Below are 26,450 nucleotides of genomic sequence, written 5' to 3'. Positions count from 1 at the left end.
TTTCCTATGTAAATATTACAAGTCAATTAAATTTGGTAGATTTGTACTGCAACAGATTCATTTTTGTCTATTTTAAAATTGTGGAAAGAATCACCAAGGCCTTTAATACATTAGAAAATCTTAAAATCTCCTCAGTAAAACACTATGGCTTAGAAATAAATTGATATTATCAGAGAGCCATGGTACTAGATCTTGTCCCACACTCTACAGTATGAAGGTATTGAGTCAAAAGATTCTGACTTATGTCAGATGAATCTCCTCATTCTATATGGTCTTTTTAATGATATGATTTCCTAACCGTTAAATCGATTGCTGTAAGTGATTTTCAACACAGACCAAAATATATTGGCAACCATTTTTACTGGAGGGAGCAGTGGATATTTTCCTAAACTGGTGAAAAAAGATTATGAGCCACCTACATCACTGTTCAAAAGGCTTATCTGGGTAACTTTGTGAGTTACTTGGATAAAAAGTAAGATTTGAATATTTCCCACTCCTATTCACCAGCTAAATTTTGTCTGAGGAACTCATTATGCACACAAAATTTATTTGGATAATAAGAGGCAGTGGTTGAGGCACAGGGGCGGATTGGCCTATTGAGGCTTCAGGCATGCCCTGGTGGGCTGGTCCAGTGAATCACGTGGTTAGAGTTGGTCGCAGCAGCCCCCATTGCCTGCAAGGCTGCTGTGACTAACACTGGGTCCCCAGTCGCATTTCTTTTACAAGAGTTTCCCTCAGGGGCATCGTTAGCCCCATCGGTGCCCCGAGTCTCAGCATTAGCTCTCGCTAAGGAGGCGGCGCAATGCAGCTGTGTCGGCGGGGGCTTTCATGGCACAAGGAGAAGAGGCCGTAGCTGCGTCGGCGGGGGTGTGCAGCCCAAGGTCGAGGAAGAAGCTGCAAGGTCTGAGGAGGCAGGGCTGCAGCTGTGTCGGCTAGGCCCGCCCCCCCCACCTTCACCATGGAGGCCTGAAACTATGTAGGCACTCCCCTCGTCGGCTCGGGTTTGTCTCTCTCCCTTCGGGAGGCGGGCTGTAGGCCTCCCACTGCTGGCTCACAGCTGCCTCCATGCTGCAAGAACTTCTGATCCTCTGCTGTGGGTCCCCCTACTCCTTGGGCCACGACAAAAAAACAAAACAAAACAAAAAACAGTATGGAGGCTTACAGCCTGCCTCTTCCCGTAGCAACAGGCAGTCAGCTCACCAGGAACCTGTTAATCCAGGGCTTTGTTTGTATCCCCCTAACCACCAATGTGAGTAAAAAAAAAACCCCAAAAAACCCCAGTTTTTAAAGTTAATAGACTGCTGCTATTGCTTCTGCATTTTTTGGGGGTTGGAGGAGAGACAGTATGTGAGTGTATGTGACTGTGTGAGTAAGCATGTGTGACACTGAGAAAATTGTGTGAGACTGAATATTTGTGTGTTAGCATGTGAGAAAGTGTGTGTGAGACAGGGCATTTGTGTCAGTGAGCATCTGACAAAATGTATGAGACTGAGCATTTGTATCAGTGAGTATCTGAGAAAGTGTGTGTGAGATTGAGCATTTTTATGTCTGAAAAAGTGTGCGAGACTGAGGATTTGTGTGTCAGCATGTGAGAGTGTCAGTCAGTGAGCGTTTGTGACTGCCTGTGCGTATGAGTCAATGAGTGTGTGTGACTGTGTGTGTCTGAACATGTGTGTGTCAGTGAGTTCCGGAGAGAGTGTGGATGTGTTAAATGTGTGTATATGAGAGCAAGAGGAGAAAGTCTCTGCACATCCCTCACTCCTGACCATCTCTGAGCTTTTGGAATCAAAAGAAAATGTTCTGAAACATGTTATTTATTTAAGAATGGGGGATTTTTAAATCTTTATTGGTTTTAATTGTTGGATATTGTCTGCTGTTTTTAAATATTTTATTGGTGTTTGGGAAATTTTTTATACATTTTATACGAAATATTAATTATGTGATAATCTGTTTTTTAACTGTTTGAAATGTGTCGTAGGTCCCCCATTCTCTGTGCTTCAGCCTTAGCTAGGAGTGCTAGAGGTCTGGGAGGAGTACAGATGGGGAGAAAGAATAATCAATAGCTCTTGGATGCGTAAGTGCACTGAAAGTGCATAAATGAACTTTTGAAAATTGCTAAATTAGTATGTTACATATACACATGTAACTCCTTTGAAAATTACCTCCTAAGTGAGCACATGAGCAGCAGCACAACAGGTTTCTTGTTGAATGAAAGTACTTACTGAAATATTTTATAAATGATATATGTGGGCACGGCCCATGGATTTTATAACATGTGCATGCCGGGTAGCTTTTTTTTATGTTTTAAGGGGTGTGTGCATATATTTGTAAATTATATATGTAAATGATCTTGTATGTGTAATTGGGTACCCATGGGCCAATATGGAGAAAAGTCCCCTGGGCCACTATTTCCCCACAATCCGCCCCTGTTGAGGCATTTCAGGGGACATAGTTACAATTTACTTGGTGAGTGCTGATATTCAACACTACCTGGCTAAAATCAGCTAGGTAATACAGATCGATACTCTAAGGCAGCGGTAGAAACAGTGCGGCAGTGTCAGGCGCACCCTCGTTCCCTGCACGCACAGTTCTCTTCACCTACCGCTCGATACTCTCTTCAAATTGCATGCAAATGCATGCCGCGGCTGCGAAGCCTTAGGCAAGCGTTAGGCCCGCGCAACCCATTTTACTGTATAGAGTGCCTATACAGTATCCTGGCAAACCATCCTCCAACATGGCCCAAATATGCCTATTTAGTATACGATTACATTTACTGTTGCGCACGATCAGGTGAGTATGCATGTACTCATGAGGCTTCTAAAACAGCATCTACCTGCCTACGTGTTGCTTATGTATGGATGTGCAAATTTTATGCATGCAGCCCCCATTTAACCTTGTGAAAATTACCCTCCTAAAAATGGGCATGCTTTTGGGCATGTTTATAGGTCAGAGGAAGAAAACAGCTTATACTTTAGAAAATGTCATCTACATTTTCTGTTTTCCTCTCTGCTTCCCTCATGAAAGTGCTGGTACGAACCATTCATGCATTTTTTAGGGGCATACAATATGCATATTTTCAAAGGAAAAGTACCCAGGTGGGCCTCCTATATAAATTCAAGTAAAATCTATGTGCTAAAATTATCCATGTCGTTTGCAGCTTCATGGGCTACTTGAAATTGGCCTCCTCAATTTGTATCTCATGGACGGTTGCTCTGAACTTTAAACTTCACTTCTCCAATCCGATTCTAAAACAGAGCTTCACTGTCTTTGTCTCTCTCTTTATTATCATTTTTATCCTGCCCTCTGCCTCAGCTCAGGGCAGTTCACATCTTAAAAACATTCATAATACTAAATACATACTGTAAAGAAAAACTAAAAGCACATATCGAAAAAATAGTAAAATCAGTTTATGGTTCCCAGCTCCTTATACTAATGTCCCTGTCTTTTTTGATAATCTCACTTCTGGTAAAGTAAAACCATTTATCTCTGCTTGAGAGCTCCTCATCTCAAAATCAGATTTAGCATTCAGTTTTCACACCTTCTTTATCATCTCAGGGCAAATCTTGACCTTTAGTACTTCACCACTCTAGGGATAATTACAGTAGACAGAGAAAATGTTCATAGGCTATTATGTTCACTTAGTACCACCTCAGGATAGGCATATTATATTTTCACAAATGTTGCAGGCTCTGTATGTTATACATTTTAATTAGCGTACATGTTACAAATAGAAAAGAAAAAAAACATTTCTTTCATTTCTTTGTTGTCTGCAGTGCACAGTGAGACTTTGCTTCCAGACAAGGTACTTTTCCCCAGTGTATCCTAGAATTCTCTTTGTTGCACCAACTACTTCTAGCCCTTGATCTGTCCATCTCTTCTGACTGCTCAGGTCTACCTCTCTCAGCCACCTCCGTGTTTCGTTCCACTGGCAAATCCAACCATGCCAGCGGGGCCACCACTTCTACACTCTTCTCCTGTCACGAAGCAAATCCAAGCCTGAATCTTTCCACTGTTTTTATAATTCTGTGTATGTGTATGAGTGTTTTGGTATGTATGTTGCATGGGAATATTTTTTTATTTTTATCTGTATGAGATTCTGTATACATTGTTGTACAAACATTTGATATATGAATATAAGTTGACTTGTATTTAATTGTTGGTATAAATTTGACTGTTGATATAAATTGGTATACAATTGTTTAAATAAATTTAAAACATTTTAATGCATGTGTTTAGGTTTATTTGAAATTGATTATATATTGTTTTGATGAGATACTTTTTTAAATTGCCCATCCTCCCTAAGTATAAAAGAATGTGTGCTGTGCCAGTACATGCATGCTTTCATGTGCAAGGAGAGGAGGTGTTCTTGGGTGCAGAGTTTAGAAGGGTTGAGCACTTTTTCATGAATGTGCACAGTTACACATATACACACACATACATGTACACATGTAATTACTCTGGAAAAAGTGCCCATGAATAGCAGAGGCAGGTATGTATTCTTACTGTTCTGGACCCAATTTTCAAAGGAAACTTTTTCACTTTGAGAATTGAGGTAAAGTCTTTGCTCAGTCAGAATGTTTCCCTCACACAATACAGATGCGCTTCTACACATATCCTAGATTAAAGTTCATTCACAACCTTACACCATAGCTAAAAGAAACCCTAGGACCATATGCATAAGAAAAAACAAATTCAGTACAACCACAGATGACTTAACATGATTATGCCAAACTTACTCAGGACTCCATACAATTACAAACTGTAGTGCTCTAGAGCAGGTTCGCAGCTAGTGGTCTGTGGACCCCTAGGAGTCCACAGACCATAACATGGGGATCCACGGGAAGTGAGCACAGGTAGAAGAAAGCCTATGTTGTGAAAGAAGAGACACAATAGCCTGCTGGTACACCTCAGCCAGAGAAGATGGAAGGAGGCAGCAGGGTCACTGGTGTACTCATCCCACAGTGACTGAAGATCGAAGGAGGCCTGACTGGCTGCCAGCACACCATCCCACCAGCAGTTGAAGATTGAAGGAGACCTGATAGGCCGCAGGTGCACCCATCCCGCTGGCGAATAAGAACTATCACATCCCAAACCACTGGCAGCATGAGAAAGGAGGAGGCCAGGAGGCCACAGAATCATACACACACAGACTCCAGGAAATAAAGAGGTAGAGGCCCGGGTGAGAGTGAGGGTGTGAGAGCCTGCATGAATGAGAGGGAACAAGTGTGTTTGTCTGTGAAAGCATGTGTGTTTGTGAGAGAACATGTGTGCATCTGTGAAAGCATGTGTGTATGAGAGAGAGAGAAAGTATGTGTATATCTATCAGAGTATGTGTGTTTGTGAGAGAGTGCAAGTGTGTGCCTGTGAGAGCATTGTGTTTCTGAAAGAGAGCAATGTGTATGAGAGAGAGGGAGCATATGTGTGTGTGTGAGAGAAGGTCCATGTGTATATGAGTGAGAATGAACATAAGTACATATATGTGAGTGAGAATGAACATGTGTATGTGTGTTTATGAGAGAGAGGAGAAAGTTTTGTGCCCTTTTCCTAATCCTCAGCAATCTCAGGGTGACTGGAAATCAAAAGTTCCCAGGTAAGGAGAGTGTGAAATGTTTTAATCCTTATTAGTTTTAATTATTGACTATTATTTCATGTGTCTCATATTTTGAAATATTTTATTGGTGTTTTGGAAATTTAAAAATAATTTATGAGTTTTTAATTATTGGATGTTCTATATATCAGTTGTTTTGAAATATTATTTTTATTACTATGGTTTTACTATTATTGATATTTTATATTTAATGATTGTATTGTTATTTTATGAGGAATGTGAAGTTTTTGTTTTTCCATTGTTACACTGTGGTATCCAGTTCAGTTTTTGTCTGCACATTTGTATTTATTCATTATGGTCACTTTATTTTGTATTTGGCAAGGGCCTGTATATGGTTTGTATGTATGACTTAGGAGAGGTAATCTGCTAGCATGTAGTTTCTATATAGGAACCTACAACAGCTGGACTTGTTCAGTTTTCCTAACAGGTGTATTGGTGCTTTAGGGCCTTTTGTAATATTTGAGGTGCTGCCTTTTTATAGGTAGGATTGTTACTGTTTGAGTCTGGCAGTTAGGGTGTTATGGTTTGGCAGGCTTCCTATAGCCAGCAAGTACATTTTTTGAAGGATTTTGTATTATACAATGTTCTTGGTAGTGGAGGGAGTTTGTGTTGCTGTTAAGGAGGTGATACCAGAATTTATTTATTTTTTTTATGGAGAATAGTAAGGTAAAGTGCCCTTGTTCTGCTCTGCACCCTTTGTTGGGGGAGTTTCTATGAATGCAAGACATTGGAGAACTTGAAGTGCAGGTTTTATATTGGGATTCAGGCCCACTCCTATATAGAAGAATTTTTACAGAATAATTTTGGTATTAGTTTTCTTAGATGGTAGAATCTGGCCAGGGGTTTCTGTTACTTGGAAAGATCTTCTGTCTAGAAATGTCACTGACATATATGTCCAGCACATTGTGACAATGGTGCAAAATATTTGTAGTGGTGACTCTTGCTTTAGGGATGGGGGTATCCTATCTCTGTATGTATGGAATTTGGTAACAGGTGAGTGTGGATAAAGTCATTGGATCCCCAACCAAGATCAAACTGACAGGGTGGTTTCCTTGTCACAGATGATTTTTATAAAATTAAATAAAATAATAATAAAAAATACCATGTGACTTAAGAACATAAGAACATGCCATACTGGGTCAGACCAAGGGTCCATCAAGCCCAGCATCCTGTTTCCAACAGTGGCCAATCCAGGCCATAAGAACCTGGTAAGTACCCAAAAACTAAGGGCCGGATTTTAAGAGGTACGCCCGATTTTATAACATGCACGCGCAGCCGCACACGTTATAAAATCCGGGGTCGGCACGCACAAGGGAGTGCACACTTGTGCACCTTGCACGCGCCAAGCCCTAGGGGAGCCCCGATGGATTTCCCTGTTCCCTCCGAGGCCGCTCCGAAATTGGAGTGGCCTCGGAGGGAAATTTCCTTGCACCCCCCCCCCCCCACCTTGCCCTCCCTTCCCCTACCTAACCATCCCTCCAACCCTACCTAAACCCCCCCCCCCCCACCTTTGTTTTTCAAGTTGCACGTGCCAGCCAAGTGCCGGCGTGCGATCCCCTGGCCTAGAGGCCCTATGGACCGCCCATTCTCTGCCCCTTTTTTCAAGCCTTGGGATATACGCACATCCCAGGGCTTGAGTGCGTCGCCGGGCCTATGCAAAATAGGCTCGGCGCACGTAGGGCTTTTAAAATCTGCCCCTAAGTCTATCCCATGCTACTGTTGCTAGTAATAGCAGTGGCTATTTTCTAAGTCAACTTAATTAATAGCAGGTATCCAGCTACGTGGTGGTTGCTATACTTCTTCAGCTAAATAGCGCTAAACACACTTTGAATATCGGACTCTGTATATGGTGTCTTTTCTTTTTGGCCTCTATCTCTTTCTCTCCCTCTCCTCTATCATTCTTCTGTCCTCTATCCACATCTCTCAGAAAATCTCTTGTTGTAGCAGCCCCATTTTCTCCATCATTAACCCTCAATGCATGCTGCTAGCTGAGTCCTTCAAAAAGCATGTGTGCTATAAATTAATACATGGTTTGAGGTGGGTGTTACATTCTAAGCATTAGCATGTGTATATTAAAGAGCACGTGGATAAGAACATACCATGCTATGAAGTATTACAGATACACATTAGGCTATGGCGTGCATCTGGCATAGTCTGATATGTATCTGAAATACTTCATTTACATGAACTGACATTCTAACTTTACTTTATATATGCTATCATATTTTGGACCACTTTAGCATGTATGCTAGTGCTTTAACACTAATGCATTTGTCAATGCTCTTGATCCTCCTCCCTGTGGATGGCTAAAGGAATCTGAAACCTTGAATTGGATTTTCTCCAGCATAGAAAGAAATCCCAATGCCAAATTACCTTTTAGCAAAAAGGCCCCCCTCAGATCTCCCAAGATTGTTACTTAGTAAGCCTTCTTGGGTGCCAACCCCATCCTCGGGCACAATTTAAAAGAAAGACATCCCCCACTGCCACTCATCCCTCTCCCCTGCCCACTTCCCTGCATTTACCAGTAGATCTATATTGCCCTCGGTCTATAATGGGGCAGGAGTGATCCTCATGAGTAAAGCAAAAAGAAGCCATAGGTCAGCCAGAGCTATTTTGGAAGATAGTGCTGGTAGGACAGGAGCAACTGGGGATCACTCCTGTCCCATTTTAAGCCTGGGAGTTCCTACTGGTAAGGGTGGGGGGATAGGGAGGGGCTTAGTGAGGACTGGATCAGTGGGAAATCCTCTTTTTTGCATTTTTGATGGGGAGCAGGGTTGGTATCTGCTGTGCTTAGAAATTAACAATTTAGGGGGCCTGTGGGCAGAACCTTTTTAAAAAGAAGATTTGTTGTGTGTGTAGGGAACGGAGTGTTTGGGCTGGAGGGTTCTAATTATGGGCTTCAAGACCCTTTAACCATTCAGAGGGGATGGGGGACTAGTAAAATGTATACATTAGTGTCACTGGTAACATCCATGTGTTCCTGGCCATGGGAACAACACCATGTTATTCATTAAACTGCAGTACTGATTTATTGCAGTTTAATGAATACTGACAGACCGATGCAATACCATACACTCAGGCTGGCGCACAGGTTAACCCGCGGTTGGATGCACTTTTTGGACATGCATCCATAACCCCTTATGCAATAAGGGGATTAGCATATTCAAAATGTGCATCCAAACCAGCATGGAGCTATTAGCGTTTATCATATGTAAATGCCATGTTGATGAGGCTATTAGCTAGTACCCCCTTATGTAAAAAATAAATGCATGCCCGATGTTCACATTTTTCCCTCAAAAATTAAAACTAGCCCCAGAGCTGGTATTAAGTCTTGAGGAGCCCAAAAGTTTGCAGAAAAGCAGAAAATATAGCTTTTCTGTGGTTCCTCTGACTTAATATCATGGCGATATTAAGTGGGAAGAACCACAGAAAGCAGCAACATGAAAAAAAAAAATATTTAAATGGTGCCAGCGGTCAGGTTAGAAAAATGGGAGCTCAATTTTACGAGCATCCATTTTTCTAACCCATAAAATTAAGCGTCTGTTTTTCTAACCCGCGTACATGTACTTCTCCTGGGCACCCAATGCTATGGACATGCTAGGGACATATAATTTATCCCTAGTGCATTTTCATATTGCATCGCATGCCCAGGAGAGGGAATTGTGCGTGCAATTAAAAAAAGTACATCCAGTTTGGACGCACATTTTTAGTGCGTCGGTATTGCATCAGCCTGATAGTTAACTAAATTTTGCACATTAAAGTGTATTTTAATACACATCAGTAAAGAGATCACAATGTGTTCAGTAAGATTAATGGATATTTATTCTTTTATTTCCCAAAGTACTATTACAGTAAGGTCTACTTAGAACATTTGCTTGAGATATTAGAGCAAAGGTGGAGGAGAGGTCTGAATGTACGAACGTCTGACCCCATAGACAGACCTTTCTTCCCCCTTTGCTCTGATTTCAAGCAAATGTTCTAAGCAGATTTTATTGTACCAGTATTTAAGGTAACAAATACACTTTGTTGTTTATATACTTTCCATTTCCTTTTACTATTTCATTTCCATCTGCATATATTTAATTGTACTTTCTACACATTTAAAATTTTCTTTTGTTACCAAGAATGTAATTATCTGTATTAAAGAAGCTTAGTGAAGCAAGGGGCCATGCAAACTGAGCAGTCAATGATGCCGTTAAACTTAATGAAATCATTTTTGACACAAACAAAAAAGCTTTGGCAGTTTATTTTTCAATTACCGATGAAGGGTGAAAAATGAAGGTGGGGGGGGGGGGGGGGGGGAAGGATTACATTTTAAAATATGCTGGGTTTCTATTTGAGAGCCTGATTTAATAAGCTTTAATCCCAAAGACACAGAGTAGGAAAAAGCCTTAGTAAATCAAGCCCTGATTTAGCATGCCATTTAGCATGGAAACAAAATGGATTTATTGTTTTTATTTGTAGAAGCAAAATTAGCAATGATTTACCATAGAGGAGATAAAGGAGACATTATTTTAACACCTTTAACAAGGTCATACAGCAAAATAAACTAATAAAAGAAAGGTAGAAGTCTATTTCTTTAGCATTTTACTACCTCCCAGAGAATATATTGGGATAAATTTTCAAAGATGTATGGGCAGGGCCACTAAATGGTATGCAGATATATATATTTTTTTTACTGTGCATCCTAAACTTGGCATGTGCAGCCATTTCTCTAAATTAATGACATTTGCAACATGCACATGGTAATGGGCCCATGATAGAGTGTTAGCTTTTTAGCATGTGCACATTGGGGCGGATTTTAAATGCCCTGCGCGTGTAAATTCGGGCAGATTTATGCACGCAGGGCCCTCCCGCGCCAGCATGCCTATTTTGCATAGGCCGCCGGCGCGCGCAGAGCCCTGGGACACGAGTAAGTCCTGGGGCTTTTTAAAGGGGGCGTGTCGGGGGCGTGGCCAAATGATGCAGCGTTTTGGGGGCGGGATGTGGTGTTTTGGGGGCGGGACCGGGGGCATGGCACCGGCCCGGGGACATGGTCGAGGCCTCCGGACCAGCCCCCGGGTCGGATGACGGCGCTTAAATAAGAAAAAATGTCATAAATGTTACAGGATGAAGACCACTCCCCCACCCCCACTCTTTAACACAAAAATTCCCCCGCTTTCAACCCCCCCCCCCCCAATACCACCTCCCCAACTGACCCTGACTTCGACCCATCCTGGGCTAACCTTCAATACCTTCAATGTCTATGGTGACCTAGTGGGGCCTGGAGTACCCCCTAAATCTGTGTACTGTACCATCTAAGGTAAAATGATAGAGGTATACTTTGTTATGTGCCAGCCGGCACTATCTTCCCTTAGATGGTGCAGGGCCCGGAGCCCCACTAGACTGCCATGGATATTGGAGGATAGTCCGAGAGGAGGAGTGGTCAAGTGCGGGTTGATATCGGGGATCCTGCTGCTGTTGGGGGTAATGAAGGCCAAGGTTGAAGATGGGGGATTCTTAGGGCCTTGAGTGAATGGGGCCTTCATCGCACGGCTTTTCTTTCAGTTCCCCAATGTATTTTTTCCCAGGGAATTTTGTGGCAAGGGAAAATACTATGTGGTTTCCAGAGCACCGGTACCCCTCGCAGCTTTGGAAGCCTCCATTTGTCCACTCACTGGTTAGTAAATGACCTTCTAAGTTTATACCTGAGGCAATGGAGGGTGAAGAGCACCTCTCTCAGGCATAGAGTCCTGTGGATCAAAAGGCAAGAGCAGGTCCTGGAGTATAGCTGCCAGAGCCTCAGCATGGTCAGCTTCCTGTGTTGCATCTTTAGTACTGCTGGAGAACACCCCCCCCCCCCCCCCTCAGGAACAGGGTCCCACAGGGCTACATCACTGGCTTCTAAGTCACGCTGAGCAGGCACGGAATCTGGAGTCAGAGCTGCCACAAGATCTGGTCGGATCGGGTGCAGGCTTGGCCAGCAGCATAGCTTCAGGAAAGCACATCACTCACAGGCAGAAAGCCCAGTGCAGCCTTGACTGAAGCATCTTCCATACAGTCAGGTGCAGGCTCATCTTTATGAAAGTCAGTGCCGCTCATTTGTTCATACGCAGGCTGCAGGCAGCTGTCTTTGTTAATTGCATGTTCCAGAGGACTGGCTTCAGCAGGGGCAGAGGTCCCAATCCTGCAAATAAGAATCTGAACCTTCTGCATTTTTTATTTAACTTGTGCAATAACCTCAGCTAGTTCGAAAGTGTCCCATTCCGGCATGGCTTTCAGCGCTGGTAACAGCTGGTTTAGTATCAGGCTCTGTAAAAGCAGCAGTGCTTTCAGTAGATCGCACCTTCCCAGCTTCAGTTAGCAATACCTTTTGGCTCCCTGTAAATCCAAAGGTAGCAGGATTGTTATGTTAGTAGTAGTAGTAATAGTGCTAAAATCACTTCTTGCAGGCAATGGTTTCCTTGTAGAGGCTAGAGCTGGTGTTAGCGGCTCTCCAAACTTCCATGGTCTAGACACATAGAAAAAGAGTTAGGAACAATACTAAAATCACTTATGATAGATGCCAGTTTTTATGTTGAAACTGGAGAATGGGTAAGTGTTGGCGAATTCAAAGAGAGCCAAAGATTTAGGGACAATACCTCTATCAGGCAGTAATTCTCCTGGAGCAGAGGCTGGTTGAAGTGAAGTTTTAGGCTCTTGAAATCTCTGCTCTAGGACATTCACGAAAGCTTTAGAATTCTTTTGAGCTGTGGTCTGGAACCACTCCTGAGCCCAAATATATGCTGCTTCTATGATTTTCTTAAGTATTCTTACCAATTTGAGTTCATCAGGATCACGTAGAGAAAAGCCTCCCTTCAAAATCCAAAAGTGGCACTCATCAAATTCCCAAATTTTCTCCCTTGTGCTATCAAGCTGTTTTGGGTACTTGGGGAATTTGATGTTTGTATTCAGGCCCCAAGGTTCAGACACAAAAGGTCTTTTGAAAGATACACTGAGGTAGATATTCAAAAACCATTTAGATGGATAACTGAAAAGCCACATGCAGCTACATTTTAGTCTCATAATGACTTAAGTGGCTATAATTTAGCCGCATAAATTATGCGGCTAACTCCAATATTCAGAATTAGCCACTTAACCTATGAGGCTAACTCTGTTTGTGCCATAGAGCTGTCCTAAAGTTAGCTGCATAAACTACCTAGGCCAAGCCGCTCAGCAACCAAATGTTGTCCTTGTTGTCTGTAGGAGAATTTCGTTTGAAAATCACAATCTATTTCTTACACATGTCTAAACCAGAGCTGGATGACAAACTAGGATTACTGCATAGCTTCAGAGCAAAAGGCTTCCAGGTCATGGCACTCTGCTTATGCAGAGGACTGCAGCCAAGCTGTTATTTATTCTTACTCCAAATTTGCAAAATAAACATACAGAGAATCCCAGCTAGAGTCTGAGCAATAAATACACCGAGTTTTTCTGTTTTCCTCATTAATCCTAGAGGAAAGCTAAGCCCTTTACCTCCAAAGGAAAAAAGAAAACATACAAGGAGAACTGCAGGTCAAGCCTTTTCTTATTTTCCCCTGATTGCTCTAATGACCTTTTTTTTTTCCAGGCAATAGCTAAACTGCCAGCATTATCAGGGTGGAAGCCCCAGCAGTACAATCACACTGGCATTTCTGTCTCAATGCTGGTTTATTGTTAAATAAGGCAACAATACAACATTCCCTCACTTATGATGCACTGCAGGTATAAACGAAACATGTAACACTCACTATGAGAGTGAGGTTTAATCTGGTCCAAATATCTGGTCCAGGTCATTTTCCAAGTAATTCCTTTTCAGACAAACACAGACAATACTTACTTGGGAAACTTCTTCCACTTACAGATGTGGCAAAGCTTCAAGACAATGCAAAAACACAAACTTACTGGTAACTGTAACAAAAATGTAAAAAAAAAAAAGGTAATCAATAGATCATTTACTTAAATGTTCATTCACTGAAACTGAACAGCAATTTTTAAAGGGACAGTCATATATGGAAAAAAAACTCTGACAACTGAGTCAGAGTAAAACCACTATTATAATTATAGTCCCCCACATTTTTTTCTCTCTTCAGTACATCCCTCGTGTACAAACAATCTTATCATCAAAAAAGGAGCTTTCTCGTATTAAGGAATGTACCCAACAAGTCCCTGTTTCATCTTCTGTCTCAGGAGTATAGTTTAACATTTTAACAATGAGGCAAGATGGAGACATCCCTTCACCAACTCAAATCTCCTAGTAAAAACGTCAAATTAACTCCTCACCCAAAAATGTAACATTATGCGCATGCACTATTATATTCAGGTATACCAGTCCAATTACTTATTTAGGCCCAGGGGTTCCATTGTATTCAAACTGAAGATCCATTGTTGTTCTTTAAAATTTTAACCATCTAATAACATCACCACCTCCTCCCCCTCCCCCACCAATGAATTTGTATCTTTTCTATAATAGTGCAATAGAGCTGATCAAATTTGTGCTGTTTATTTCAATGACTCACTAAAGGTGCTTCCAGTCTGCTGTTCTTAATACAACCGTGATGTTCAGTAAAAAGTATTTGATCTGTCTCTTGGTGCATCCAGCATGTAATAAAAGGACATGAACATATCATATATATATGATATGTTAATATCACATAATATAACATTTTTAGATATACAAGAAGTTCATTGTCTTAAAAAGTATGGGGCAGATTTTAAAAGCCCTACGCGTACCAAGCCTATTTTGCATAGGCCCAGTGACACACGCAAGCCCCGGGACGCATACATGTCGGTGCGTGCAACTTACACCTGCCCAGAGGCAGGCACAACTTCCAAAATAAAGGTTAGGAGGGGGTTTAGGTAGGGCTGGGGGGCAGGTTAGGTAAGGGAAGGGAGGGGAAGGTGGGAGGGAACGGAGGGAACAGGGAAAGCCATCGGGGCTCCCCTAGGGCTCGGCACGCACAAGGTGCACAAGTGTGCACCCCCTTGCGTGCGCCGACCCCATATTTTATAACATGTGCGCGGCTGCGTGCACAAATGTATGCCCGCGCGTAGGTACTAAAATCTGGCCCTATGTTTTACCAGTAAGCAGATTTTGCCTTGCTCTTCCTTATGTATGTAATGGCCCCTCCGGGCTCATTAATAGTAATGCCCTTGGTTAACACATTTAGCTAGGGACAGTAGAGGCTGGAATGGGGAGGGGAGGTGCCATTTCGTATAGTCTCTCCCTTTGAGGGTGCTGGGGTGGCCATCCTCCTCTGTGGGTTTTAGAAGCAGCTCTCACCTGAGAACTCAGGGGGCAGTGTAGTTGATATTTGGAGTGATTGGAGGTGTTAGGAGCCCTTTTCCTGTGTTGAATTGTTGGGCCTACTATTAGGACTCAAGCAAGCCCTGCCTGGAGTGTGAGACAGGTCAGGGATCTGCCTTGCTTATCTACTCCCTGATGGGTTAGGGTATTTATCCCTGGTTTTGTTTTTTGACTTTGAAAAGAGACTTTTTTTTTTTGTTAGAAGCCTGGTGGAACTGCTGGACACTGCTTGGGGAGAGGACATCGAAAACCCTCTCTCTTTGGGAGTCCCAGGCTAGGGAAAACCTGCCCTTCTGTCATCTCACTGATGACAGGGGAATGGTGGTGACCTGCTGCCAGGACTCTCTGATGTTTTACCTCAGTTGGGGGAAGAAGAATTTGTGTTGAGAAAATCAGGGAGGACGTTTGGCTGCTCCTCTTCCTGCCCACTGGAAGGAACATTTGGAGCTGCTTGTTCCTGAAAGGATCCTTCCCATCAGGGATTCTACAAAAGTGAGAGAAAGATAACGAACTACAACCAACTGTAAGAGATTTTTGAGACCATTGAGGACACCCATCAGGAGGTTGTTCAGCGGGGGTTCCGGACCCCCGCTGAACGACGCGCCGGCAGTCGATCTCCTGCCGGCGCCATTTTCCGTACGGAAAACGATTCACGGCAGGAGATCGTTTTCCGGACCCCCGCTGGACCCCCAGGGACTTTGGCCAGCTTGGGGGGGCCTCCTGACCCCCACAAGACTTGCCAAAAGTCCAGCGGGGGTCCGGAACGACCTCCTGCAGTCGAATCGTGTTGGTCTATGGCCGCCGCCATTTTGCGCCGCCATTTTGAAAAATGGCGCCGGCTGAAGACAACACGATTCAATTGCAGGAGGCCGTTCCAGACCGCTGCCGTTCCGGACCGCCGCTGGACCCCCAGGTAATTTAAGGCATTTGGGGGGGTTCGGGAGGGTGGGGGATTTAATTTAAAGGGTCGGGGGTGGGTTTTAGGGGGTTTTAGTGTGCCGGTTTTCCTGCCCTCCCCCTTCCCCCGATTTACGATTTTTTGACGATAAATCGGGGGAATTGGTATTGTATCGTGGCCCTAACGATTTTTGACGATTTAAAATATATCGGACGATATTTTAAATCGTCAAAAAACGATTCACATCCCTAGTACTTATAGCACACACAAAGAAGGATAATTACCCCTCTCCCAAGGAAAGGAAGGTACAAGAAGTCATCCCTAGCACTCTGGGCTCTAAAAAATAAATCTTCCCCCCCCCCCACCCCCACCAACAATGGATTCAGGCCCTGGGGAAAAGAAAAACTGTGAAAGAGCTAGCCCAAAGTAGCTCCCACACTGAAGAGACAGTAAAATTATTTTGTGGCCCCCATCGCTGGTTAGCAGCCACTCTAAGATGGGGGTTACATACAGTTTGTTTGCAAAATCCACAACTACTGAGTTCATAATGATCCAAAAGACCTATCTCCTCTTCAGAATATGATTCCATTGCTAATATTGAACTCACATCAATATCCTTAGATGCTGCTGCATTAAAGTGCGTTCAGCCTAATGCACAGGTCAACGCACGGGTGGAGGCACGTTATGGATGCACTAGGCTAACACCCAATGCAAAAATGGGATTAGAACACCCAAAGCACGGGCAAATTCACACGTAGCTAATAGCGCTCATCTAATGTAAATAGCATGTAGATGAGGCTTTTAGCTATTACCCCCCAATGCAGGAAATTGCTCCTCGGCCCACGCACCCTTGTTAACACAACAAATTTAATGCCAGCCCCAGAGTAGACGTTAAACTACGAGTCAAGGGTGCGTAAGCCAAGCGGCGATTTTCTGCTTCCTCCTGCTTGCAAAATTACGGGTTGATCATTAATGAAAGAATAATGCGTACGCTTCATGAGAGGTGGAATAAGCTTAGATTACATTCATTGAAACCCTGGAGGACATGTCTGATCATGGCCTGAGTGCAGCGGTACAACTGTGCTTTCACGCAACTGATTGGAAAAAAATCCGGACAGTTACAGTCCAACTCACCTGCCTCTGTGAAATAAATAAATCCACATGGCTCTCGAGCTCATGCAGCAAAAGGAAAAGCTTATTGTAAAAAGCAAGCCAGCAATTTCTTAATATTCTCAAAGGCATCCTTCCCCATATAGTCGATCTGGCCTTCCTCCCACTTTCTGCTCTCTTCCTCCATTCTGGGCTCCTAATCTTCCACAGCTAATGAATAACTAAGCAGTGAAGTTTCCCAGGGCATCTGTTTTCCTAACCTGTGCCTCGATACCCAATGTATCCAGGCACAGAGTACTAGGGATGCACAATTTATCTCTAGCGCATCCTTTTTAGCATGGCAATTCATTATAATATTGCATCGGGCACCAGGAAAGGTGTTAGGAAAATGGGCGCTCAATACGAACACCTGTTTTACTATGCGTCATATTCATCAGCCCCTTAATGTATCTAGCTCTAGAATAGGAAATACATGGTGATTCTTTAAGTACACTACGAAAAGCTAAAATATGCCAATATTTAAATAAGATCTGATGAATCTGAGCTTTTGGATGACAGCTTTGTTTCTGTAATAAATTGTGTAATAGTGAAACCCCCTCGATGTTTCTGTATCAAGATGTCCAGAAATAAATCTGAAATTCATCAATATTGTGAACTTTAAATGACAATCTTGACTATTCAACAAACTGTAAAATTCTTGAGCTGTTCTCGTGTACCTGTCCAATAAAGCAAACATTTTCAATAAACTGGCACCACAATTTTTATATATTTTAACCACTGTGATGGATACAGTACCTGTCTTTCAAAAAGGGCAACAGAGACAACCAGGAGGATCTTCAAAAGATTTATGTATCTTAGACAACATGCATGACTGGTATTCTAGGATACTGCATTTGTAAAAATATGTGTTTCTTGTCAGTCAGAAAGCCTTTATCCTTAACTTGTTCATCTACCACATTGATCTTCTTCTGAATGACAGGTGTGGGATCATCAGCCAACAACTGGTAAAACTCAGTCATTCTTAATGGACGCTCAACCTCCTTAATATATTGTACCCTCGGCTACACCAATATACCACCTCCTTTATCAGCATTTTTAATCACTCTTTGATGGTCTTGAGTTAGCTTTTCTTCATGAGTGATATTTTATAAAGTTTTAGAGGGAGCATTTTCCAAACCTTGTAAGTCCCATAAAATTAAATCCCATACATCATAAGCCACATATCCAATGGATCTGGAGGGTACCAACATGATTTCATCTTCACCAGTGGCAATTCACAATTTAAAATAGCTTTATCTGAGAATAACAGTCACAGTAGTAATGCCTTAATAAAACGATGTATATGTATATGCTTCAAATGAATTTTGCAGAGTTTTAGGCACAAACAACAATCCTTTATTTAAAATTTTTCCTGCACTTTTGATAAAGGACTACCTGAGAGATTAATCGCTCCTGAAAACGAGCAGCACATGATCTCATGCATGGTCTCTCCCATCCTTCCTCCTCCTGTGATGGAGACCAACATTTTATCTTGTACAATCACTGCTGTTGTTTGAATCCTTGTATTTGACCTAAAAAACAAGAGTGCCTTTGTTTATTCTGACCTTCCTCCCCACTTGCTGACCCATCCAAGGAAGAATCAAGAAAAGCTACTCATTTCTGATGACTTTCATGTTTTTTCTGCTGCCATGAATATACTCTCTCAAACTTATAATCTGTTTCATCCCATTGAAATTGTATTATTTTAGACTGTTGTAATTGATTCCTAAACAAGTCCATTTTAGATGACAATTCCTTATGTAAAACATGATATTGATTATTGTCATCATTATCTACTATAATCTGCTCCTTTTCAATGATTTCTTGCTATATGTTGTCAATCTCAACTTGAGTTGCCTCTATTATAAGCAGCAAAAAGCCAAAAGCACAATTATTAAGGATATGGACCCATTTCTCAACAAATATTTCATAATCCATGAAAAGCTTAGGTTCATTATTCACCTATAATCCACACGGAATACACTGTTCATATATTCTAATAAAGTAGCATTGTGTAACTCAGCTTGAATTATTCTCTTATGAAGCTAGGCCAAATCATTCCTTTGTGCTGATTTCAATTTCTCACCATTGGTGTTGAAAAGTGATGTTTCTGTCATAATTCTGGCTACATGTGCTTCTAAATAATTATACACATTTTTCCATTTTGATTGAGACATAATATAATCAAATAGAATTACCATGCAAAAATCCCAAAGTACAGATAAACTATATAAAAATCTTTTAAAATATAGTAATCAATAGACCATTTAGCTTCAACTAAAAACATTCATTCACTGAAAATGAACAACAATTTTTAAAGTGACAGTCATATATGGAAAGAACTCTGACTACTCAGAGAAAAACCAGTATTAAAATCATAGTCCCCACTTTCTTCAGTGCTCCCCTCATGTATAAACAATCTTATCATCAAAAAGAAACTTCCCTACATTAAAGACTACACACGACACATCTGTATTGCATCTTCTGGCTCAGGAGTGTAGTCTTCAACCTTTTAACAATTGGGTTAAAATGGAGAAATCTCTTCACCAATGCAAAGGTGCAAGGAAAAACACCAACATTTAAATAATTAACTTCTCCTCCAAAAATGTAACATGTGCATGCCCATGGTACAGGTTCATTGACATTGTTTTGCTTTTTGGAGAGGTACACATGAACAACTGCAAGAATGTGTTATAGTTGGTTGAACAGTCAAGATTTTCATTTATTTCCGATTTCCTTTTTGGACATCTTGATATAGAAACAAGGGGGCTTCACTAAAGCACCTTTTAGAAAGAACACAGATGACAACAATTTATTACAGTATCAAACTTTACATTCCTGTGCTCTTTAGGCCTGATTTTTAATCCTCTGCGCGCAGGGAAAACAGGGGTTATGCATGTGGCCAGGCTTTGCATGCTCTGCACGCATTTTAGAAGAGGCCCAGCCGCATGCGTAACCCCTGTAATGCACACAAGAGCTAGGCTTCTTCCAAGGGGTGGTCCTCGGGGTGGGGTGGGGATGGGCCAGGACAGCGCCATTCATCACTGTCCCGGACCTTCGCGCACCGGCCGGCTGCTGGCACACGCAACTTGCTTCAGGTTGGGTCCAGAAGTAAGTATTAGAACAACATCAACAAAAAAAGGAATAGGTATGATTTAGGGGTTGGGGAGGAGAGGGGAAGGGGAAGGGAGGTTAGGGTAGGGAAGTTCCCTCCCAGGCCGCTCCTTAACTGGAGCAGATTGGGAGAAAACTGGGGAAGGTTGCAATGCGTCGCCGTGCAAATTTGCTGAACTTTAACCCCCCCCGCTTGTGCACATTGCGCACACATGCACAAACGGATTATAAAATTGGGCGCGCGTGTGCACACTGCCCGCCGATTTTATAACATGCGCTCGGCTCGTGCATGTTATAAAATTGGCACGTCCATGTGTATGTACCGGGAAGCGAGCGCACGTGGGCACCTTACAAAATCTACCTGTTTGTCGGCGGCAATATTTTCACCAGCAATGATTATGCTCTGAATTTGGTGAGTTTAAAATGCAGGCTAGGATATTGAGTCAATGACTACTAGCAAGAGGACATCCCTTATAAGTGATTCATCTTGCATATTTGAGAGCAAAGTATGAGGATCATTTACCAAGCGGATTGCACGCGATAAGGGACGTTTCGCACATGAAAAGTCCCTTATTGCGTGTGATACCAAGATGGGGGTGGAGTCGGGGCGGCGTCAGCCCCGGAAGAGGAGGATTCGGGGAGGCACTGGGGCTGATGACACGAAGACTTCGCCGACAGCGAAAGGTATGCTTGTTTATCGCTGTCAGTTTTGCACCGAATAACTACACCTTTTATGGTGTAGTTATTTGGCGCGACGCCAGCAGCGATCGCACCGCAGAGGTGCGATCGCTGCCGGGTTTCGCAGGACTGCCCCCCCCCCCCCCCCCCGTTACCGCAGGATTCACTATGCCTTGCAGCATTAGTAAATCCAGCCCTATATTTCTTAGGAATTATTGTTACAATCAAAATCATAAGATATGTGTGAACGTCTGACCTGAGTAATGAATTTTACATATAAAACACATCAGATTCATCAGATCTTATTTAAACACTTTTCATAGTGTGTTTGAACAATTAGGGGAAAGATTTCCACTTTGCACGCATGGTGGAATATCTGCGGGCCGCGCATAAGTGTGGGCGGCACGCACAAGGGAGGCACTTCTGCAATTTCCATGCGGCGACACATTCCAGCCTTCCCAAGCTGACGTAAGTTGTGCAAGCTGGACAGCTGCTGGCGCACGAGTCTCCATGACAGCCAACAATGGCGCTATCCTGGCCTGCCCCACCCCACTCAGAACACGCCCCCCAGCCCGCCCCTTCGAAGAAGCCCGGCACTTGTGTGTGTACCAGGCTTTATGCACGTGGCCGGGCCCATTCGAAAATTGGCTTGGCGCGTGCACAGGGCGTTTAAAATCAGGGCTAAAATGTTTTTGGGGAAAGAAGTTAGTTGTCTAAATTTTGGCGTTTTTTGCAGGATCTTTGAGTTGATAGAAGGGATGTCTCCATCTTGTCCTTATTGTCAAAATGTGGAAGACAACCCTCCTCAGGTAGAAGATGAAACATGAACATGTTCAGTGCTGTCTTTAATAAAAGAAAGTTTCATTCTTGATGACATGAGAGGTGCACGGAAGAGACAGAAAAAATGATTATGATTATAATAGTTGATTTTTCTAAGTCTTCAGACATTTTTTCTCATATGACTGTCCCTTTAAAAATTGCTGTTCAGTTTCAGTGAATGAATATTAAAAATTGGAGCTAAATGGTCTAAAGCTTCAAGATTTTACATCAGATAATATAAGATCAATGTATATAGGAAGAGGAACTCACATGTCTTCCTCCAGGTTCCAAGCAATAAGCATTACCTTGGTCTCCTAGCCATTAAACTACTGGGAACACCTACCAGTTTTTTCACCATTCAATTTGAATACCCTGAGGACCAATTTTCCACCCCTGGGGCAGATAGTGCTACTTAACTGGATGTCTTTAAAGATATCTAGTTAAGTAGGAAGTTATCCGGCCACACAAGGCCTGATAACTGAAAATCTTAACTGGTTATGTTTGAATATAGCCAGTTAGGTTTTCAAGTTATCTGGCTATATATATAAAACTAGATAACTTTAGGTTAATATTTTCAGCGGGACATTTATCCTGCTGAATATACAAACTTTAGCTGGATAACTTGTCTACTAATTGGCTTATTGAGTATTGGTCTGCAGATGGCCTGGCATGAGTTTCCACCCCCGAGGGTGCAAATCGGGAGAGGATCAAGCTGCTGGCACTTCTAATTCTTTTTTTTTTTTTAATGTCGGTAGGCATCCAAATGAATGAAACAAATGGACGCACTAATGCAGATCCCTAATAACTTTACACTTGCTCTGAAGCAGGTGTAAATTTACCCGGTGAACTTAGCCGACCAATGGCACCGGTAGCCCCTGTGACATAGTGAGGGCAAAGGCTATCGGTACCATTTTGAATACCGGCAGCCGAGAGGGCAGGAGATCGCGCCAGGACCCCTGCTGGACCCCCAGGGACTTTTGGTAAGTCTTGGGGGGGGGTCAGGAGGGTGGGGGGTTGTAGTTAATTATATTTAAAGGGTTGGGATGGGATTTGTTTTGGGAAACAAATACATACATAACTAATGAACGGATTGGGGTCCCCCGAGAATGGATGCAACGGATTTGGCTCCCCACGAATACAAATACCAGATGGGACGAATCCATCCCTGCTGCACATCCCTAAAACCTACCTCCGTTACCCATTAGTATTTGCTGATGTATAACTATGAATATTACATTTGTTAACTGATGTGATCTTTTACATGGAACGATGGTATATAAAATATCTAAATAAATATATAGATATAAATATATCTATAGATATAAATAAATAGGTGATTTTCAGAGGGCAAGTTTTCCATTTGTAAACATGCACAGAGTCTGTGGGTAGAAAGCATCCACTAAGTTTGAACTTCTGTGAGTCCTTTGAAATCGCCCTCTTCTTGTTTACTTTTTTTTTTTTTTTGCATGAACTTACAGAATCTGCCCATACTGGGGTCATTTTCATTTATATAGTAAATGAGCTTTTTGAAAATTTCCCTGCAGATTGCATATGTAAACGTTTGTGCAGAAGCGGTTTTGTGCATAGTTTGTGTGTACTGCAAAGCGGTGTATCCTGGTGGGGTAAGGGGGGTTGAGTTAGGAAAATCATTTATGTGCCTGCTTTCAATTTTAGAATGCAGGCATGTAAATATTTGCTTGGATATATATAAATATATATATATATACCTTTTTTCTAGCAGGTATAAATGTGCACGCCTATGCTATGCATAGGTACACATGGTTGTGCTGATTTTCAAAACTGATTTCAGCTCTACATGTGCTCTCATAAAATTGCCCTCACTGTGCAGAAAATCCTCGTAGCGTGTTCTGTGTTTTGCGCTATAAACATTCACAGACATAAAATTTATCATACAGTATTATCTGTCAAGAAAGGTAATCAAGCCTGGAAAAAAAGAGATAATTTACTGCTCTGTCATATGAATTCATTTTGGCAGCAGCAAAACAATAAGTGAATGAGAAATTATTACAGGATCATGTTGAGAATGATGACACAAATATTCATTGTGTTTTACATAAATAGAATCTAACATTAAGCTATAAAGACATTGAAAAATACAAGCGTTCCCTTTCCCTTTGACAGGCAATTTGTCCATGTGGGAAAAAGTTGCTGGTTCAGCCTGAAACCTGAGATTTGTAAAAAGTTTTAAGGTATAATGGCCTACTGAATTGTGCTGTATTACTAGTAGTTTATTTTGAATAAGCTAACCAGCTGTTTACTGACTGTCATGCAAATTTAAAGATCTGATGGAACACAAGAGAAGAGGGGTTAGGCACTCTGTGTTGGTCCAGTTTATGTATAGGTCTAAAATCTGGCCTTTCCTTTCAACCTCAGGGATGCAAAGCCTTCACTGGAAAATAGTAATGAGGAGATATTAACAAACAGAAAAAAAAACCAAAGAAGAGAGATAGGGAAGGAATAGCAAAGTATACACTGGTGCAATCCCAATTAAAATGTGTGCACATATTAGGGGTGTGTATTCGTTTTCGATGTATTGGCAATCCGCAACATATATGTCCCTATTTGTTGTATTTGTGGGGTCACGAAAAGTATGGCGAACCCCAAGAATACAACGTATCTAACAAATAAACCCCCCACCCTCCTGACCCCCCCCCCCAAAAAAAAAACTTACCAAAAGTCCCTGGTGGTCCAGCGGGGGTCCTGAAGCGATCTCCTGCATCGGGCTGTCAGCTGCCGGTATTCAAAATGGCTCTGATAGCCTTTGCCCTCACTATGTCACAGGGGCCGACCAATGGCACTGGTAGCCCCTGTGAAATAGTAAGGGCAAAGGCTATCGGTGCCATTTTGAATACTGGCAGCTGATGGCCCGAGTGCAGGATATGGCTCCAGGACCCTCGCTGGACCACCAGGGACTTTTGGCACATCTTGGGGGGTCAGGAGTTACGCAGCAAATGTTACGCAAATGTTACGCAGCAAATGTTACGCAGAAATGTTACGCAGCAGGGGATCCCCAAGGGGATCCCCTGCTGCGTAACATTTCTACTGCTATGGATGGCGTGTCAGTAATAAAAAAAAATCTAGGCTAGTCAGCAGGGTTTCAAGGGTTGGGGCTAACAGGGGGGAAGAGCGGCTATTGAATTAGGGGGGTTTGGAAGTCCTATCCCTTAACTGGACAAACTGGGAATGAACTGGGAAAATGGCGAATGGAATCAGCGTCTGGCCCTTTTAAAATTCCCCCACATGCGCACATCTATTTAAAATTGTGCACACATGTACACACGTCCAGGCTATTTTATAACATGCGCGCTTATCAACGTATATGTTATAAAATGGACGCGTCTCTGGTTGCAAGCTGGTAAATGTGTGCACCTGTTTAAAAGTTACAGTTTAGAATATGGCACGTTGATCATGAACTACTTCGCTAAATGACTATGTCTAAGGATATATTGTAACCGAACCTTTGACGGCACCTGTTAGAATGTACTATTGTACACTTTTACCTACATTAAATATGTGCCTACATGTAAACTGTTGCGACGGTATTTAACTTAGCGACGGTATAGAAAGGTTTTTAAATAAATAAATAAATATGAGCAATACAACCCTGAAAACTGATTGAATCAGAGCTGCACAGCTGTTTCAACTACATTGTAGTAGAAACAGCTTTAGGTGCCTCTACAGTGGAAAAAAATTAAAAGAACAGCTAAAATTACTCACTGATGAATGAGTTGAATGAATAAATGTATAGAAAAGCTTATATTAAATAATCTTACAAAAGGTAAGTGGTAGGGTAGTTAAAATTAAAGTGTAGAAAACTATGCCAAGAAGATTAGTTATCAGCTTTAATTTAGAATTAATTCTGAATGACTGAAAGAATTGATTGAAGTAAATGCAAAGGCCCTCACACTGGAGACATGATCTGATGAAGCAATAAAGGTGCATTGTGAAAATAAAATTAATCTCCCTGTAGATAAAGGGAGGTGAGAAGACACTGAAGACTCATGTCAAAGCTAGAGAAAGCCAACCTTGACTTCTGCTCATAGTCGTGTTGGCAAACATCTGGAAAGCATATGACTTTTATACCAGGGTGCAAGCAGGCCTTTGTAAGTAATTGGATTACAGAAAAAATCAGAACCCCTAGCTACCATTACAACCACTTACCTAAGCTAAAAAAAAGAAAAAAATATATATTCCTGTTCCTTTAATTAATAGATTAGGAGCAAAGAATTATCTGTTTGTTTTATAAGGTCAGGCAGGTCCCATACTTGCCTGGATGCTGAAATATGGTGCCAGGCACACCTGGCAAGCCTACAGGACAGGTGGGTGGAGGGAGGGGAAACGCTGCTGCCAAAGACCATTGGCCTCATACAGCGAGTAGGTCAGGGGGATGGGGGGAGTCTGAGGTTTGATTTAAACCTCCTGCTTCTGAGGAACCAATTGGTCCCCATCCTCCAGGGGGTAGATGGGAGTGGGAGGAGTCGGGGGGGGGGGGTTGTTCTGTGCGAGCAGCAGACAAGCTCCACCTGACTGCTGTTGTGCCTGATGCTGAAAGTCCCGCTCCTGCTCCTCAACTTACTGCCTGATTCCACCGTTGTGAGGAATGGTGTCTGAGGAAGCAGCCATGCCAGGAGATCTGTGACAGCTCCGGGTCAGAATCACAGCGATGGGGAGGTCAAGGCTGGCTCGGCCGTGCTACGTTCCAATGCGGCTGGCTTGGGGGGGGGGGCGGGCCTCGAGGCTCCTGATGCTGTGGGTGGTAAGGGACGGGCCTCACTGTCCAGCACCCACAGCATTAAGACCGTTGCGGTCCGAAGGAAGCCGGGGATGCTGGTGGCTCCCCTGGGCCCCGACGTGCTGCC

The sequence above is a fragment of the Rhinatrema bivittatum genome, chromosome 3 (assembly GCF_901001135.1).
Source record: "Rhinatrema bivittatum chromosome 3, aRhiBiv1.1, whole genome shotgun sequence".
Taxonomy (NCBI): domain Eukaryota; kingdom Metazoa; phylum Chordata; class Amphibia; order Gymnophiona; family Rhinatrematidae; genus Rhinatrema; species Rhinatrema bivittatum.
The sequence above is the reverse complement of the archived record's forward strand: the minus strand, read 5'-3'. Positions refer to the sequence as shown.